At 43.2% G+C, this 6,809-nt stretch overlaps 1 long non-coding RNA gene across 1 annotated transcript in view; it reads left to right on the top strand.

Annotated features, from left to right (window-relative positions):
* The window catches only part of LOC118172922, a 256,732-nt gene that overhangs the window by 125,524 nt on the left and 124,399 nt on the right, over window positions 1-6,809 (top strand). The window lies entirely within an intron of this gene.

The raw sequence follows: 6,809 nt of genomic DNA on the forward strand, positions 1-6,809 counted from the left end.
AAAAGCAGAGCAAAAAGACATTTTAATGATACCTGGTCTTCTAAACTGTAGGTGGCCTTTGGAAAATGGTGCTTTAGGCGGAGAAATACCTTTGAGCTTTAAACAAAACAGCCTTCTGTGTCTGGGCATTTTCCATGCAGTATTTATCTAGAGATAGGTAAGACCTTACCTATCTGAGATGCTTCCTCTGAAAGAACTGCTTCTGACGAAACCGAAATATATATATATATATATATTTAAACTATTATTATTATTTCTTTAAATCACTCTCCACTGTCTGAAAGTGGGTGCTACCAACAAGTCACAGGCATCTGTCTCATAGCAAACTTCTGACCCAGTGAACATTCTCATTTGATGCTTTGCTTCACCACCAAAGACATGAGCTATACTGAGCTTCAGTAACTGGAGACACATCTATATCTCTTTTATTCTTTACTTGGTTTGAGTGACCTGCATTTGTACTGCGTTTCTGGGAGAGAAGAGGTGCTAACCTGATCATCCTGTCTTTATTACAGTTGAGGTTGCAGCTAGAACACAATTATTGTCAAGGTGGTTTCTTTACTGACTTTTATTTTAAGTAGGTAGCATCACCAAAATAAACTGGGTTCAGTATAACATAACGTGGAGAGCATTGTGAGCCAAAATATATGTAGACACCTAACACCCTAATGTCATTGTTCTTCCTTTATTTTTATTATTTTATTTCTCTATTCTTTTATATTTTCTCCATTTGGAAGAAGGTTGGATACCTTGATGGACTATCCAGATGTAGGATCAGGGTAAGATTGGAATACTTTTTTCATCTCAAACAGTGTGGGTGTTTCGTTGTCTCCTGGGAGGTATTCAGAAGCCCTCTGGACACAGTCCTGGGCAGCCGGGCGGAGGTGGCCCTGCTGGAGCAGGTTCTGGGCCGGGTTATGTCCAGAGGCCCCTTCTGTTCCCCCAGCAGTTCCATGTCTCTGTGCAAGGGCTGGGGGAGAAAGATGCAGTTTTCAGCAGACCAGTCAGTTTGACAGGAAAGGAGCCAGGTGGGAGCTCTGACAACAAGCAGACAAGGTTGGCTCTCTGCTCAGTAGCCAGGAGGTGCTCCCAGGCTCCTGGTTCCCAGCAGCCTGCTGGTCCCACCTCCTTTTCTCCTCCATATCTGCATTTTACTTTAGAAAGTGTAATTTGTCATGTTGTGCAACAGAACAGATGCATCTCTGGCAGTGCTTACCCCCATATGCCTTTTGCTGTTACTTTGGACCCTGACTGTCTCAATAGATTGAGTTTGTGCTCTTTATTTGTTTGAATTGGGCCAGGCTGTAATTTTGTTTGGGGTTTCTGCACTGCAGGGCATGGTGAGGGCTTTATCTTTGAGCTGGACTTCTCAGTGCAGGGCAAGTAGTACTTAAGGATAGAGCAGACCCAGTCCCTGCTATTGCCAGAAAGAGAGGAGGAAAGAGCCCCACAGCCTGTGCGGGTGAGCTGAGCGGGGCTGTGCAGGGATGGCGATTGGAGCAGGGAGTGCTTCTCATCCCAAGGCCTTGCCTTACACCCTGCCTGAGCTAAAGATACTGCTAGCTGGCTTGGTTTTGTATGACCGCTCTGATATTTCCCCAAGAGACTGAAACGCTTTCTAAGGAGGGAATACATTGTCCTCTCAGCATCAACAGTCCTTCCTCGGGTACGTCGTGACATCCTTTTTGAGAAATGTGTTTGCCACCACGCTGTACGGGAGATGTGTGCGTAATGAACCCAGTGAAAATAAACACCGTTTCTCCCCCTCATGAATATTTGATCTATGATTTATTTATCTGCTCAGACTTGGACTAATAATATGTCAAATGCTGCCTGTTTGTTTTCCTGTTGACATATTTCTATCAGCGGTGTCTTCTGTCTTATGGACAGGAAAAATATTAGCAGACCTATAAAACAATGGTTTAACGAGAGCAATTCTTTGATGTGAGCTAGATGGACTCCACTTGGGAGAATAATAAGCGATTAGGTGGAGCGGAGGGTCTTTTTGTCTGCTGTGAAATTATTCACATTAGGCTGGAAGAAGAGTAAATCGAGACTGACCGACTCCAGCAGAAGGTCAGACACCGAGGGGTACTGGCAGGCCCATGTCTGCGAGAGCAGGGCTTGCCCGTGTGCCCTCTGTGATGCTCCTGTGGAGACTGCAGGGCTTGCTTTTGCATCTGGGTGTGCACCACAGTCACGCGAGCAAGAATCAGGCTTGGTATCAGGGAAAAGGCTCAGCAAGCAGGTCTGAGAGAGCTGCAGGTGAGCAGTGTGAGTATTTCCGTGGGGAGAGATGCTAAAGTCATGGTCTAAAGAACCAATCAAATCTGTTTCGGCTCTTCTTGTCATGGTTGGATGCTGAGTTTGTCTTCCTGCCTCTGAAAAGAACCATCAGTGGGAGTGTTAAAGCAAAGAATATCAAGTTGGTTATTGGGTTTGGGACACGGTGAGCACTCGTGGGTAGTTCTCTTGTTCAGGAGCCAGAGCACTTGGATTTCCATCTCCACTTTCCCATAACCCCTGAGTAGCACTAGGCAGGGTTGTCTCTTTCCCTTTTCCTTGTCTGTTTGTAAACTGGTAGACATTCAGGAAGGATAGAAACTCTTTTTAAGAGTTTTATACAGGACTTAGCTCAGAGGCTGTTTCATCTGTTAGGGCTGCTAAAGCCCGCTGTAATACATACAATAAATACAATACAATAAATTTGCTGTAATACAACAAATAATGAGAGAGTTTTGTCAGAGGTGTCTTCCCATTGCTAGGCATTTTCTGAAGAACTGGCTTGATTTGCTCCACAGCATAATATTTCTACTAAAAGAGAAGTTTCCACTATATAAAGCCTAGAATTTGGCCTTCAAAATTGGCAGTAGGAAAGGTAGAGACAACAGCTCCTGCTTGTATTCATTTCAAGGGCTGGCTTAGGATAAGTTTGGGGTTAGTAGTAGTCCAAACTTGCACTGGGAGGGGTGAAAATGCTGCAGCTTCGCTCTCCCCAGCGCCTACTGACAATATACTTTTCTGCTTACAAGAGACAGGCTGTCAAAGAAATGTAATTAAATAACATGATGGAGATTGGCATGCTTTCATTCAAAACAGCAGCGTCCCAAATCTAAACATTGAAATGATTTCTGCTTTGAATAGCTGCTGTCCTTCGTGGCTGGTTATCTCCAGTTTCAAAAAGACTTCCGGCGGGGAGGAAAACAGCTCTCCTAAAAGCTGCTGGCAGTGCTGCTGTGACTCCTTCTAGTCTCCTGCACTTTTTCCTGTTCGTTTCTTTTTTTACGTTTTAAGAAAACATTCCGAATTTTCCTGCAATCTTTGATATCAGGAGATACGAGCAGAAACACAGACTTGTGTATCTAATTGTGCACTTGGCCTTATCTTTGTCTGCAAGGCTGATGTTTACCTTTGGAAAGGAAATTATTCTTTTTGAACAATTATGGACTCTAAGCTTTCATCATGGCTTTCCAATTTGTAGCGCTTTGCTTCTAGTGCCCTGGCAGATGCTTGGTGAAGGTTTAGGAAGATTATGTCCTTAACAAAAGGAAAAAAAAATATGTATTTAGAAGAGAGCTCTCTTTAATGATAAACTGAGCTGATCAAAATGTTCTCGATAAGCTGATCTTTTACATTCAGTAAGGACAATGCTAAGACACTGCAGCTAAGCAGAAACGAGCGGTTGTAAGGAGAGGGAAAGGGGGACTCTGGTTAAGTAGCAGTTCCTTCAAGGAGGATCGGGGGCTCACAGATTGGTGACAGTGGTATGTAAGTGGGCAGTGCCATGTTGCTTCAGCAAAGCCAAGCCTTACGCTGGGCGTGCAGAAGCAGAGATGTTGGCTGCAAACTGTGTACAGAATGTAAAGAAATCCATCTCATCTACCTAGGAATGGTAGGGCCAGAGCTCAAGGGCTATCTCCAGAGAACCTAAATGCAAATAGCACAAGTCTGGAAAGTGCCAGCTGTGAGGGAAGAATGAAGGAACTTCTTTTTGGCTTAGGAAAGGAAGGCTGGGAGATACAAGAGTGGAACAGGCATGATGCTAATCTCTGAACATGTGAATGTACGTAGATATAAAGGAAGATGCTCTGCAAAGAAGTAGGAAATGGATTCTCTTTGAGCAGGGTGTGAACAAGACCTCATGCCTTCAGTGCAGAAGCGATCAGGCCTGACCTTGAGAAGAGCTTTTCTAGCAGCCCAAGTGGTTATTCAAGGGACTAGGTTGCTGGCAAGGCTGTGCAGTCATCCTCTCTGCAGGTCTGTAATGACAGCTTTCACCTAATGAATTTTCGCTTTGGCAGAAAAGTTGTGTTTGCTGGGTTATAGGAAGGGAATGATTTTCTGCACGTGCTTACTGGGTATTCTTGCCAATAGTAAGTGAAAAATAAGCTATGTAACGTTTTCAAAATGCCGCAATTTTGCTAGCAATTCCTAGAAAACACAGTTTCCCCTAGCTCCTATATAAAAGCCGTGCCTGGTTTGAAGGGTTCAGTATTTTGTTTCAGTATTTAATAATATTGAAGTGCAAAGTAACTGGAATGTGCGAACAGAGGAGGGACACGTATTTCGTTCAGCCTGTTGCACTGGGGTTCGTGTGTGTTAAGGTAGTTTCTAGCTAAGGTAATGAACGATTTCCTATTATAACGTGTCTCGTGTCTCTAAAGTCTCACCAGTCAGGCTGTGAATATCTTGAACTAAGAGGATGGCACAAAAAATGAAAACTTTCGTAAAGTTTAATTAATTGTGATACTGTTTTCCTTGGTGAGGGGGATCTAATTCTTACCACCATTAGCAATGGCTTACCATAGATTTTTTTCATGTTTTCTAATTATTAGTGTTATTGTGTGCTTTTCATAAGCTCAGAGGATCTCAGTGATGGCCACAGGATAAGCATACACTTCAGTGCTTACAGAAGTTGGGTCCTTACATGACCCTTCTCTGTTTCCTTTGTCACGGCACTAAACCTGCTGTGCTTCTTGAACTTTATCTGAATGAGTGCTGCATACTGTATTTATATCAGACACACTTTTTGTTTGCATTTTGGCTTTGGGAAATGTCAGAATCAATCTTATACTAATGAAATGTCCAAATTTCATCTCAGCTATCAACATAGCTGCTAATCCTATAAAATGTTTACTTTCTGCCTCTCTGGCTATGTATAGTAACAGAGAGTCTGCCAACTTAAGCACTGCTGACAAACGTCTCCCTGCTGCTAGTCGGTCTAATAAATGTTATTTCATTGAGTGAAGATTTAAAATTAATTAATTAAATGTCATTACAATCCCTTACAACCTTTGACAAGTTTGATCTCACTGCAGACCAGTAAAGGTAGCTACCTGAGTGCTGTGTAAGTGCAGCCAGGATCTCACCCAACTCAGTAATGGTTCATGTATTAATCTTACAATTTCTTAACTTTAATCCTTGTGGAATACAGCTTTTGTCAGTGGTGCCTGTATTTTGGGGGGAAATGTGGAGGGAGACAGTAGAGGGGAAGGTGGGCTGTTCCATGTAAGGCAAAACAGAGGCAAAAGATAAGCCCAAGGCCGCTGTGAGCATGGTCCAGCTGTCCTAGCAAATTGTACAGAACGTAACCACAAAGCTCCCAAGCCTTTCACAAAAAAAGGATGTAATTGTTTTTCCTGTGGCATTTTAAAAGTGAGAACTCTGTAAGCCTCAGCGTGAAACTTAGGGCTGCTTAGCTTGTTGAAAGCTGTGCTCAAATGATTCAGGCTGTCCACAGAGCAGTGTGAGTCTGTTTGTGTGCTTTTCGTGTTTAATTTCTAAGCTTCAGGCCCTGATTTTCCACATTCATGTATCTGGAGTAGCCCTTGGCACCTATGCAACCACCACCAGAAGCAGGAGAATGGTAAATTTATTTGCATTGGCACAGTGCCTGAGGGATTACCCAGGAGTAGGGCACTGGTGTGTTGGCCACTAAAAAAATCTCATCAAATGTTTCTGAGAGGACAGAACTCTTCACTTTCAATTTTCTCAGGTCAGACCTATCCCTAAGAAATCAGCCTCTGGAGTGGCCAGTGGAGACCCAATCAATTCAGCTTTCTTTAAACAAATTGGTCAGGACTTAGCGTATTAGTATCTTCTCTCTTTCCAGGTGAACAAGGAAGGTTCAGTTTTCTGGGTGAGCATCCATTGCCTGTCATGTGTTCAGGAGCAGGAATCTAGCTTTAAAAATGTAAATAAGATCTATTCAGACTGATTGTATGTACCACATGCACACTGTTATCAGAAAACATGAAAAACAGCAGCCCATGAGCATTTGTTCTTGGGAATTAGTTGTGCTTTCCTCTTGCAGTGGACTGTTGTCGTCATCTGATTCTCATCCTTGCTGAGACTGATGGAGTTTGTGTAAGGTTCACAGTGTCCTACTTTGGTATCTGAGAATGTATTGTCATCAAATCCATGTTACAGCAGGACAGAGCAGTACTGATTTAAATACATGATGTTTCCTATGGTGGCAAGAGACCAAAGATACCTTTCTAGCTCTACTGTACGGGACTCAAAATGATCCCTAAGCAGGGCTGCTTAGACAGGATCTCACATTTCAGGAAGTCTCAGGCAGCGAGGCAACGCTCTGTGCAGGAGCAGAAAGGTGTCACTCAGTGCCTGATGGACAACCATTTTCTGTTTAGTATTTTTAGCCTTCTCTTTCTGTTCAGTTCCTGCTCTGCCACTTAATGCAACGGCTGTTTGTTGCAGCCTGCTTTTAGTTTGGTCCTTTTAAAAGCTTCCTGAGGCACAACGATGCCTAGAAATTAATGTATTCCCTTCCCGCACATCAAGCAGATGTG

Source organism: Oxyura jamaicensis, chromosome 11 (genome assembly GCF_011077185.1).
Source record: "Oxyura jamaicensis isolate SHBP4307 breed ruddy duck chromosome 11, BPBGC_Ojam_1.0, whole genome shotgun sequence".
NCBI classification, from domain to species: domain Eukaryota; kingdom Metazoa; phylum Chordata; class Aves; order Anseriformes; family Anatidae; genus Oxyura; species Oxyura jamaicensis.